Source organism: Canis lupus, chromosome 1 (assembly GCF_048164855.1).
Source record: "Canis lupus baileyi chromosome 1, mCanLup2.hap1, whole genome shotgun sequence".
NCBI lineage: Eukaryota > Metazoa > Chordata > Mammalia > Carnivora > Canidae > Canis > Canis lupus.
The window spans coordinates 98,268,412-98,281,417 of record NC_132838.1 but is presented as its reverse complement, the minus strand read 5'-3'; the positions used below and the strand labels follow the sequence as shown (position 1 = coordinate 98,281,417).

At 49.3% G+C, this 13,006-nt stretch overlaps 1 long non-coding RNA gene across 1 annotated transcript in view; it reads left to right on the top strand.

The window, feature by feature from the left end:
* The first annotated feature begins 1,602 nt into the window (after positions 1 to 1,602).
* The window catches only part of LOC140622888 (uncharacterized), a 68,151-nt gene continuing 56,747 nt past the window's right edge, over positions 1,603 to 13,006 (top strand). The window contains exon 1 of the long non-coding RNA XR_012022574.1: positions 1,603 to 1,809. This is a non-coding gene — a long non-coding RNA (uncharacterized lncRNA). The remainder of the gene's footprint in view (positions 1,810 to 13,006) is intronic.

The window sequence follows — 13,006 nt, the reverse complement described above, 5'->3', positions numbered from 1 at the left end:
CAGTACTCGCCTCTGATACATGCCCCAAACCCACTCCAAAATCCTTCAAACTAAAGTCAAGACCCTTCTTTGGCTGTTTGGGTACCGTACATGCATCCATGGCTGTGTCAGACTTCATTCACACGCTGTTGTAGCTCTGCTTGCCCAGATTTTCTGTTTGATGGTGTTGTGACCTCTCCTGGAAGGTGGCCTGGCAGCAACTAAACCCCCGTGGGCTGCAGATGGACCATCCTGTCTTCTCTGGAGGAGGGTGTGTTGAGTTCCATCACTGTCACATGTTGGAGTCATTGCCTGTCCTGTGGCCCTGTGGCCGACAGCAGCCAGCTTCCGGGGACTGTCAGCCTGGCCTCCATGAGGCCCTTGCTGACCAGTGCAAGAGCCCCTCCTCCTTGCTCCCTGCTGGACCATCTGCAAGAGCGATCACCTCCAGGCCCGAGGGAGGCCTTGGGTGAGACATCAGTGTGTGCCTTGCGTAGATGAGGCCAGCCCAGGATGCATTCTCTGGTGTTTTCTTTCCCTGACTCACTGCATCCCTGCCCCTCCCCACCCCTATTCCCCTGGGATCCCATTCTGGACCCAATGTCCATAAGTCAGACTCCTCTCCCTGGAAGTGTGGCTGGCACCCTGATGCTGATTTGGTATGGAGGGGTATATGAGTCTGGGCAGCCTCTGGGCCCCGCCCCACACAGAACCTGACATACCCCATCCTCCTGGGAAGCAGAAGGGTGGTCCCTTGGTGGTTGTGGTTGAGAATGTTGAACAAGGGAATTGCAAACTCTTCCCTAAAGGGGGGATGCAGACCTGCTGTCAGTCAGGAGAAGAGAGGCCAAGTACAGTTCCCCAGAACACTTGCTTGTTTTCGTGCATTTCACGAAGTAATTATGGAGAAGGACAAAGTGCTGCTTCCCAAGCAAATGTCAGGTCGGGGGAGGTTGTGTGGACCATCGTACGGGGCTCCGGGGAAGGGGACACCATGCTCATGTTCAGCTCCACTGCCAACACGCACACACTCACTTGGTTCCATTGATGTGTCATGGCTCCTGCAGGGTGGGGGATGGGTGGGAGGTGACATCCTCCCTCCCTCCCCACCCACCCTCCATACTCCAGCTCCCTGGTCTGACTTCTAGCATGACTAAGAATGGTCCGTGTACTTGCCCAGAGCTCAGCATTGCATTTGATGGGAAGCAAAGGGAAATCAGAGCCTTTGAACCAATCCCCAGGCCTTGATGGGCCCCTTCAGCACCCAGTGGGTGGCCGCCCTGGGAGAGGGGGTTAGTGATGCTCAGCAGGACCCATTCACACCCCCACCCCCCTCTTCTCCTGGGTCTGCTAGCAGATCAAGAAAATGGACCATTTCAGTCCTGATTTGATATGATATAAAAACCAGCACAGAGTTTAAAAAAAAAAAAAAGGTGGTGTCCCTGTTGCTTGCATTCTGTTATTCTATTCCCTTTTAGATGAATTGATGTCATTTGTATAAAAATATCACAGTTGAAAATAAACATTTCCCTGCCGTGAGCATTGTGTTTTCTGGGGACCGATTTCCTGGCAGAGAATATAAGGGCCTATTCTTTCTATTGATCTGAGGCCCAGTGGGGAGGACGGAGAGAACGGGAAGGATTGGCTGAAGACAGGCTTTCGGCTCAAGCTCAGCACCCCTGACATTTTGGACTAAATAATTATTTACTGTGGACAGTGCCCTGGGCCCTACAGGACGTTGAGTGGCACCCTGACCTCTGCCCACTAGACGCTGGTGGGACCGCCAGGTCAGGACGTCAGGAATGTCGCCGGGGAGTAAAGTCTCCCCAGGTAAGAACCGCTCACACAGCATCACCTGGTGAGCAGTTTGCATCGATTGTAATTTGAAAGCTGAGAACAATGGCCATAATCCAATAATATGTCCACGGCTGTATTACTCATTATACAGCTTGAGGGGGGTTGTTGTTGTTTTTGAGAATCTGTATTTCTTTTCAGGGGGCAAGGGTCATATGTGTCTCCGGCAAACCCTCCTGATACAGTGTTTGTATTTCAATGAACGAAATGTCCAAATACTGCTTTAGGAGGAAGCCCCGTAAGTCTCTCCATAAAATATCTTGGGTCTTTTTAAAGGCTCCGAGCCGCTTGCTACCCTGCCAGCCCGGGAGGCTCCCACGTCTGCTACCGCTGTCCTTGGCTCTTCCAGGAGCGCGTCCAGGAACCTTCCTCCGGCCACCAGGCTCCGTGGGAGTGAGGTCACTGTTTGGCTGGAGGATCTTTTTCATAGCACAGCTTTAAAGACTCATAGTTTTGTTTTGTTTTGTTTTTACAGTCTTGTTCATGAATAGTAAAGAAATAGAGATACACAAAATTGTTTCCTCCCTTTCCCCCTAGTTCTGGTTCTTGATTTAGTTCATTTTGGGTTTGCAGAACAAGAGATGCTGTAGGGAAACTCGCCCCTCCTGACCTTGTATGTTTTTTAAGGTGTCCCATGAACTTCGCGTCCTGCAGGACAGACACAGGGGTGACAGGGAGACACAGGCTCCTGCGCCGCGGGGGCTGCAGCTCGGCCCTCCACTCACCGTCTGTAAGATGCAGCAACAGCGCTCCAACTGGGGCTCCGGGAGGCCCAGCCTTGCGAGGTCTTCTCTGGCCTTGCTGCCGGCCCCGCCTGCCTTCTCGTGGTAAAAACCACATCATATGAATCTAACTCTCTAAGCTGTCGCCACATGGACAGTAAGCAGGTGTCTAGGGCTCACTCACTCTGCACGGCTGAATCTCTAGCCCCTGGAATGACACCCTGACCCCGTCTGCCCCCCAGGCCCAGCCGTTGCAGTGTGTGTTCTTTCTCTGTGTACATGACTCTTCTGGGTCACATTCCTGTGCAAGTGGAATGCTACTTGCCATTTTGTGACTGGCTAATTTCACTCTGCACAGTGTCCTCGGGGTTCATCCATGTGGCAGGTGTCAGAGTTTCCCTCCTTTATAGCCTAACAATCGTCTGTCGTGTGCATGCAGTATATTTCCTTTACCCTCTCATCTGTGATGGACATTTAAGCTTTTTTTTTTTAAAGATTTTATTTATTTATTCATGAGAGACACAGAGAGAGAGGCAGAGACCCAGGCAGAGGGAGAAGCAGGCTCTGTATGAGGAGCCCAAAGCAGGACTCAATCCCAGGACCCCAGGATCATGCCCTGAGCTGAAGGCAGACACTCCACCACTGAGGCCCCTAGGCATCCTGACATTTAAGTGTTTTCCACAACTTGTCTGCCATGAATGACGCCAAGGTGAACAAGGGAGTGCAGTTATCTCCTTGAGACCCTGGTTTCAATTCCTTTGGATAAACACCCAGTTTTGTCCTACTTCTGGCTTCATAGTCAGATAATCATAATTTTATGATAGAAATGAGAGACTCTGATTCTTTTCTTTTCTAAAGCCCTACCTGGCCTGGAGGGACCCATGGTTAGGGCCTGTGTCTCACTAGTCTCCGCGTCCCCAGCACCTGGCAGGCACTCTATAAAGCCTGCTGCATGCCCAGCAGGCTGAGCCCACAAGTTGCCAAATGTAAATGGCGTCCTGGCAGCGGAGGCCCTCAGTATACACGATGTCTCCTTCTCCAGGGCAGGACTGCAGACTTAAGGTTATAACAGAGGCATCGCATAAATCTTGCCCAGTCATGTGCTCTCTGTGACATTTGGGCTGCAGACAACCTCCCATGTCTGAATATGGGGTTTGGAACATAGCAATACCTATCCTGGTAAAAGAACAAAACAAAATACCCAAGCACTTCTGCTAGGGTATGTGAAGCTCGGCTTTCGGGTAAGCACTTCTGTAGGATATAAACGAGGGGTGGGGGGGAGCCAGTTCAACACCAGTACTTAGGGGAAGACAGTCTAGCCGCTGACCCCGACATGCCTTATCAATTTCTGGGCACGCTTTTGGCTGGAACATGGGGTCTCGCAAGGGCCTCCTGGCCAAGAAGTCGGGGAAGGTCATGTCTGCACACCGAAGCACTCATGCACCCACGCGTTGCAAGAGCTCTCATTCAGCACCACCCACACATTTTTTCCCAGCCTCTGTGTCTTCGTAAAATTAAATATCAGTGGGATGTGAGCCAAACAGATGGCTTCCAGGTCTTGTGAGAAAGGAATTGACTTCTTCTTCGGATGGGATCAGCACAGTCCCTAGCCCTGCAGCTCAGTCTTTGGGAAAAGGCAGGCATCCCATTACACTCTGCATTCTGCTCTGTCCCCTGTTCTCTGGTTCTGTCATGTAACGTGGCAACCTCGGGACGCCCTTGGATGCTCTGGCACTCTGGGATTGACTTCAGATGCCTCCATTTGTCCTGAATTAGAGCCACAAAGCCAGTGAGGTTCCCCGGTTTGGGGCTGGAATGTGTAAAGGCTCCTGCGCCTGTGCCATGCTTCTGGTCAGGCAAAGACCAGCGCTGCTGTCTTGAAATTGCCTGCTAGAAGCCACAGCCAATTCAGGACAAGTGGAGGCACAGGGGTCAGCATGCACGTTTGCCATATGTGGCAAAAGTGATATTATGATGATGAAAGCACTTCACAGAGTGGCTATCCTGTCTCATGGTCTGATGCTCAGTGTCCACAGCCTGATGCCCCTGAGGCCTCGCGAGAGTCAAGTGGCCAAGCCCATGCTCTTTTCTGTACTCATTGGTGTGCAGCGTTTGGCTCCCTGGCCCACGGTCGCCCGTGCTGAGGTCAGCCTGCTGGGGCTGAGAGCAAGGACTTTTTTTTAGAAAAAGATTTTATTTATTTATTCATGAGAGACACATAGAGAGAGGCAGAGGCACAGGCAGAGGGAGAAGCAGGCTCCATGCAGGGAGCCCGATGTGGGACTCGATTTGGGGGCTCCAGGGTCATGCACTGGGCCGAAGGCAGGTGCCAAACCACTGAGCCACCCAGGCGTCCCAAGAGCAAGGACTTTGGATCCAAGCAGACCCGCGTCTGAAGCCCTGTTTCACTGCTCGTTAGCTCTGTGACTCTGGCACTTCCTTTCTCTCATTGCTTCAAGCTCTTTACAAGTAGGGAATGTCACAGTTCACCTGCAGGGTTGTTGTGAGTTTGAAACGATGTAGCTGCATGAAAAGCCTGCCCGCACGCTGAGGCCTCGCCAGGGCCCAGCCCGGTCCTGTGGACCCCGTTTCCGAACATCGAACATCGCGGGTGGCCTGCGGAGAACTGCTCGCTTCGGCGCTCACTCTAACCCTCCTGAACCACAGGCAATCGAATCTGCATGGACAAAGATCGAGAGGTTTTCCTCTTGTGACTCCTTATTTCCATAGAATGTGTGGGAAGAAAGGCTCTGGTCCTCACTGAGAGCCTAGGGGAGCTTTGGCTACAAACAGAAAGTAAGGAAATACGGGGGTCCTGGGGGGTGGCGCAGTACAGCCTGTGAACGCTGCTGCGGAGGCTGCCTGGGAGAGTGCTCGCCTGGCTTGGGGCCAAGGGGACGGGCTGAGGGGTGCGCCGTCTGTCTCACTCCTGCGCACAGTCAGCCTCCCGGGTTGGGTTGTTCTCATGAAACTGATCTGAGCGGAGATCTGTGCCCTGGACTGCAGTGGGGGGCGCTCTCAGGATCGGGGGGTTCAGGAGTGAGGGGGGCAGGACCGAGCAGGGCATGGAGGTGACCTCGTGGACTTGCAGCAGGGCCTCGGCTGACCCACGCCGAGCTCCGCAGTGGGCCTGGCCTTGGTAATCCCACACTGACCTGGCCCTGGCTGAGCTCTGCTTCCGAGAAGAGAGGGGGTGCATCTTGGGCCAGGTGGCCTCTCACAACCGACGGAAATTCCAGGAAGGGATGGAGCTGGAGCCTCTGTCTTTGAAGGGGACCTGGGCATCGGGGGTGGGGGGTGGAGGTGGGGGCAATGTGGCCCTCTTCCCAAACTTTGCCTGTGCCTGAGCAAGCCCCATCTGCCTTGTAGTCTAGCCTGGAGGCAGCCCACGTAGAAGAAGAAGTCCATGGGTAGAGGCTGGGGACTCACAACTTGGTCCTCGGGTGTCCCCTGTTCAGCAGCACAGATGCCCCAGGCCTTTGGACGGGACCTGGTGGCACCTGCTCCAGCCAGTCTAGTGGGCGGGATATTGGTTCCTGTCTCTGCACACACCGGTGCGTGAACACTTACCGCTTTCCCAGACACACAAGGGGTCTGTCGCTAGGGCCACCTAACAGAGGAGTGCAGACAGGCAGTTAGACCACATGCATTGGTTTCTTACAGTGGTGGAGGATGGAGTTCTGAGATCAGGGCGCTGGTGGGACTGCAGAGGCCTCCCCTCTGGTCTGCAGAGGGTTGGCTCCTCCCTGAGTCACCACATGGAGTGTGTGTGGGGGGGCTCGTTCCTTCCTTGTATAAGGAACCAGTCATGTTGGGTCAGCACCCACCCCAGGACCTCTTTGAACTTAATGACCTGCTCAGGGGCCCCATCTTCAAATACAGTCACATCTGGAGGACTCCACACAGGAGCTCGTGGGGCAGTGGGGGTAGGCACAATTTGATCCATAGCAACGTCAAGAATTGACTTCAAAGATAAACTGTGTCAGATGCTTTATATGAAATCTAACCATGTTTAAGCTTAGAGTCTGGTATCCGTCGATAAGGACACATAACCCAGTGACCCATCCCTGGGGCTGTGTTGGGAAACCTGGGGCGGGTGTGCATCAGTCAGCAACACCACCTGGAAATGCTTCAATGCTGGAAAACCAGGCGCCTTGGTCTTTTCTCTCCCAGAAAGGAATCAAAGCACATGACAGGTGCCAGGTTTTCAATTTAGCATGAAAGAGGCAGGAATCAGAGCATGTTCCTGGGTGAGGCTACCTCTGCACACTGTCCCACCTAGGCTGCAGGTGCTTTATCCCAGAGTGAGAGCACAGGTAACCTGTTATCTCATGGAGTGTTTGAGAAATGAGGACAGCCACGTGGTCACACATACTGGTGCTGATGTTCCCCTGTTGGCCCTAGGAATCATTGGGAGCTGTGACAGAAGTATGTGCTTCTGGCCAAGTCCACTGGTGCCATTTGCCCCTAAGTCAGGGATGGGGACTTTCGTGAAGTTCAAGACCCAGAAAAGAAGGTCTGGATGTGTTCTTCCCTGGGAACAGGTGGAGAGGAGTTTGGATGAATGGCAGCTGTTTGGGTGGATGCTGGATGCTGGGGACTTAAACCCCATTGGGCAGCCTGACCTGGCCGTCCATCCCTGGGGTCCACTCTCTGCTCTTCTCCAATCCCGAGAGACTCTCTTGATCCTATTTCCTTGCCCGTAGGTGCTGGATGAGAAAAGTTCCTTCTCTGGCTGCTTTGAAGTATAGAATCAGTAGGAGACATGAGGTCCATTGATGCCAACTGACCACAAGACAAGTGCTCCTAAAAACAGCGTGGACTCTCAGTTTGCCAGAAGAGGAGCACATGGGAGGGGGGCAAGAGGACTGGTCAGGAGGAAGAGGTTGGGGGGAAATTTGGGCAAGAGCCTTTAAAATGGTCTCCTCGGGAAGGAACGGGTGAGACAGGGTAGGCAGGCTTGGGATTGGCAAGTCTGGGTGACTCCAGCAGGCTCAGGGGTCGGGGGCTGTCTTAGGTGTCTGACACCTGGCCCTAGGTGATCAGGGAAGGTAATAATGGCCCGGACCATGGGTGCAGATGGAAGAGGTAGTGGGGTGGGCTCTGGACAGGTTGGCTTGCATCTGAGCAGTGTGTCTGCAGGCAAGTCCAACCGTCCTGGGAGAGGCAACCCGTCCATGGTCGGCAGGGCGCCAGATGTCAGAGGTACAGCTGGGGCTTGGTGGCAAGCTCTGGCTTTTTAGATGTAACTGGGTTTGGGATCAATGCATTGAACTTCGTAAAACATTTCGCATTCAGTCCAACCCAACACTGGGGCATGTGTACGTCTGTTTAAAAAAGATATTAAATCATTTTTTGAAACTGAGATTTTATCTGAAAGCCTTCTCATGACTTGAGATTGACAAACCAGACCTGTCAATCCAGAATTGTCAATCCAATGGCTTGACAATCCAGAATTGTCTTTTAATTTTTCCTCCTTTTTAGAGAAGAGTGATAACAGGATCTGAATAGTAAACATAAAAACCTTAGTAGGCATCAATCCAAATAATAAAAAAAATTCAAGAAAAATAGGCTTTTTTCCTCCTTATCTCAAATTCATAGTATCTGGAGCTATACCTGTAAGTGTTGAGTTTGCATTCTTTCCAAAGTGTTGGTGAGGTGCTTGACATGAGTTAGAAAAACATGTTCTTTCCCCAGATACACACTGTCAAGTGCTCACCTAGGTATTCCCGCCAACCGTGGAACTCTTCTCAAAGTGATACAAAACGAAGACCACTGAAACCTAAAGAAGTTTTTGGGCATGATATGAAGAAAGGGTCAAAATGTAAAATTCAAGATTATATGCCTGTGTTTATCAAAATTCTCCAGATAATAATTTTAAAGGATAATTAAAAAAATCGACTAGACCATTTTATAATTAAAAAAAAATTCTTAAGTTATTTGGACCAGATAATACAAGTATCAGAATCAAATCTGGCTGTTGAGTTATGTCTTCTCTAAAGCTCACGGGTGAGGCGTGAAGTATTTGAGTCCTCAGTGGTCCTCACCACACGCCACCTGAATACTCAGAGCAAAACCTCTCTGTGTTCTCTCTTCTTCTGAGCTCTGCTGGCACCCGACTTTATCTCCTTCCCTTTGTCTACCTTTTTCTTCAACTAACGCATTTATTGAGCACCTACTGTGTGCCTAGCTCTCCCTCCTTACATCAGGTGTTGGGGGCACAATGCTAAACAAGGCAGACAGCTCCTGAGGTCAAGTGGGAGAGAGGTGATCATGCAGCAGTTTCTGTCCAATCACTGTGGGAGGACAGGGGCAGGCATGGATGTTGTCAGTGGGAATCCTGGAGGCCATCTGCTGGGGACTTTGGAGACCTGGTTTTTGGTTATCATCGGTACTTCTATGGAAGGGAGGCCCTTGTCTTGTGTAGAGTGTTTGAGAAGAGAGACTGAATCATGAAGCGTGTGTCCCTGGTTTGCTGGCACCATCCCACTGCCACGAAGGGAGCTGGCCTCATGACAGATGAGATGTGACACTGCCAAGCCGCCACCGCTCAGCCCTGGATAAAAGCCAACCGTCACTTTGAACTCCTTGGCCAATGCGAGCCAATAAATGTCCTTCATTGTTCAACTTAAGTTGGTTTTGACGGACTCCTAACGGACTCATTAGAAGGGACGGTAGAAGGGGGAGAACATTCTAGAGACAGTGAGCAAATATGAGAGTATGTGAGGTGCTCGGCCTGGCTGGAGCTTTGAGAGGGAGGGAGAAGGAAAAGGCTTCAGGCTGGAGGATCTTGAGGACCCCTGCATGCCGGGTTACCCTCGAGTGGTGGGACACACTTGGGAGCTTCCTGGGGGAGATTGTAATGGCCTCACCTCACCCACTTCTGGCCAGCAAGGATGAGGTCGGAGAGAACGGGTTATGTTCTCAAACACTTTGGTATCAGGTCCCCCCTTACACTAGAAAATAAAAAGCCTTTGTTTTTGTGGGTTGTATTTACCAATACTTGTTAAATTATCAATTAAGTCAGAAATCTAAAAAAATTAGCAATGAATATAGCACATTTTAATGAAACATAACTATATTTTCAAAAACCAAAAAAGCTTCAGAAAAAAAGATGGTATCGTTGTACATCTTTGCAAATATCTTTAATGTCTGGCCCAGGGGAAGAAGCAGATGGTTTCATCTGCTTCCACAATCAGCCTGTTGGGAGTGTTTTTTGGCTGATGTACCCAGAGAAAGTCTGACTTCCACAGCTATAGGCAGTTGGAAAAGGGATGGATATTTTAATAATCTTTTCAGATCATTATGCATATTTTTCTTTGATACTACACCAAAATTCAACAAGTGATAGTTTCCTACAGGTTAGTTGCTAAGTGAAATCTGAAACCATAGCCATAAACTTGTATTGGATTAGGTTAAAATCCATTGCTCTCTCACGTGCTTTGAATGGCTTTTGCCCATGCTTGTTTGTGACCTTGCAGAACCCTGAATGCAACTCGGGGACCCCCAGGGGTCCCCGGATCACCCCTTGAGGATCGTTTCAGTAAGTCAAAGAAGCTATGCCAGGAGCCTGGATGAGGGAAGTGGTGGAAAGAAGGGCAAAGGAAAAGTGGAGGTGTGCTGAGGGGCGGCATGGGGGCCCTGCAGGGAGTCTGGGGACTGGTATGATTTATGAGAAGAGGAAGATGTGCCTCCAGGTTCTCGCCCAGAGACATGTAAAGAACACAGGGAGAAGATTAAGAGTGGATAAAACGAGGTGGATTCTTCTGAATGTGTTGGGATTGGATGCATACCAGACATCTTGGACATCACAGACATGAGGGCCTGAAGCTCATGAGTGCTCTTCCTCGGGGATAGTTGTTGATTGGAAGTCATCAGCGTATGTGCTGTAATGAAAGCCAGAGAACAGAGTAGGCATCTTGAGGAGAGTTTGTGGAGGGTGAGAGGAGCATTGAGAACAAAAACCCATAAAGTATTGACACCCAGGGGACAGGAAGGAGGGAGAAACACTCCAAAAGAAGACAGAGATAAAGAGGAAAAAACCAGGAAGATGCCATGTCATGGAAGCGAGGAAGGAGAAGGAGTGCTTCCTGAAGGAAGTGGCCAAAGGGAGTTGCAGATGGTTAAGGAAGACAGGATCCAACGTGCTCACCATGTTGAGAGTGTGAGCCTACGGGTGGTGTTGGCAGAGTGTGGTGGAGGGATCCGTTGAAGTCAGAAGCTCCTCCTTCTTTCCCTCCCACTTTTCATACCACTTGTTTTTATTGAGCACCTGCCGTGTGCCAGGCATATCATATTGAACATGGTCTTCACTTTCATAATAATTGTAATTAGTGTTATGGGGAAGACAGGAATCATCAGGTAAAACAATATAGCAATATACGTGTTTATGAGTCTATGGCAATCCTCAAATGAGCACTAAGGTAAAGATAAATTCACTCTATTATGGTCAATGCTAAGATCTAAAATGCTCTGAAAACCAAAAGTTTTTCATAACACATTTGGTGGCAAAGAAGTATAGGATTATACAATATGACCTCTTATAGTCTGGAAACTTCTGAATTCCTAATAGTTTCACAAAGATTTCAGATAAGAGGTCATGGACCTGTACTGGCTCCATTTTACAGATTAGGAAACAAGATGCAGAAAGGTTAAGTTTCTCCTTCATGTAGACATAGCCACACTAAGCTGTCACACTTGGCTGATTCCTTCCTGGGATGTCCAATGTCTAATAGAGTAGTCTATCTATCATCTACCTATTTATCATTTATCCATCCATGCATCCATGCATCCATCTATGCACTCATTCATCTACCCATCCACCCATACATTCATCTGTCCCTACAACCACCCAGCCAACCAGCCATACACCCATCCAGTCATGTACCCATCTATCCATCCTTCCTTCCAGCCATCCATCCATCTGCTGATCCATGCATCCATCCATCCATTACCCATTCTTCTCTCTGTCCTAAAACATCTAATTGAGACTTACTATGTGCTAGATTGTAAGACATGGTTCAAAGTTGTTGGAGAAGATATGAAAAATGGGGTGACTGGGTGATGGGCTCTGAGGGAAGCACTTGACGGGATGAGCACTGGGTGTTATATTGTATGTTGGCAAATTGAACTCCAATAAAAAATATATACAACCCCCCCCCCCCCCGGGGTTGCAGAAAGTACTATTTCCACAGATGTTACTCAGGGGCTTTGGGAACTCAGGGGATGGTTTAAACGCTGAGCTGCATCCTGGCTGTGTAAGGTATTAATCAACAAGGTCCTTCTATCCCTCTCATCATTTATTCAAGGTCAGGGAACACATTTCATTCCTTATAGCCTTTGTATTATCGCTACGAGGCCTCTTCCAGTGTTTGGATACTGTGGTCTCTGGAAAAAAATGATGAGGAGGAATTTAATGATTGATTTGCTTTGTGCTTCAGGAAGTAGCAGTATAACGACTGAAATGGTACAAATACATGTCATATGACAGTCGTCAAAGGGATCGCAGACATATGTCTGAAAAACAGAGTAAGAGAAAGGATGCTTTAAAAATCCATTAGAAAGACTACTTTCAAAAGGAGAGGCAAGGCTATGGGAAAGAACAATACAAAACAAATGAATATTTTTGTACTTGTGAGGGGCCTGTTAGGAAAGGTATATCAGGAGGACGGAGTCACTGGTGCAGTGCCAAGGAGTGTCCCTGTGTGCATGAGGGGAACAGCAGACTAGGATATTCAATGTACATCAAGAGGGGCCTGAGGCTCTTGACCAAAGATGCCCCCCACACCTGTCTCTGGATTGCCCCTGCTTTCCTGTCGGGGTGTGTCACCCCTTTGAGATTCTGGTCTCACCTTGCTGGCAAGCTCACAGCTGCCTCCTGGTCTCGGCTCAGCATCTCTGCCTTGTCACGACAGCACACCCCAGCATGAGCTGTGGGCAGGAGAAGTTCTGAACTTTGAGGTTCTTTTCCGCTCAATTTTTACAAAGGATGAGATCGTTACTTGAAAATTTTGTGTTTTTTTGTGTTTATGTTGTTTTGTTTTTGACTTTTTAGCAGCAGAAACTTTTCCCCACCCCCGACAAACAAAAGTTAGTGCTCACCCACAGTTCTTATTTTTAAAAAAATTTTATTTAAATTCAATTTGCCAACATATAATAGTATAGCACCCAGTGCTCATCTCATCATGTGTCCTCCTTAGTGCTTGTCACCCACTCTATCTCCCCAAGAAACAAGAGTCCAGGGCCATATGGCTTCCCAGGGGAATTATACCAAACATTTAAACAAGAAATAATACCTATTCTACTAAAGCTGTTTCAAAGGCTAGAAATGGAAGGAATACTTCCAAACTCATTCTATGAGGCCAGCATTGTTACCTTGATCCCAAAACCAGACAAAGACCCCACCAAAAAAGAGAATGACAGACTGATATCCCTGATGAACATGGATGCAA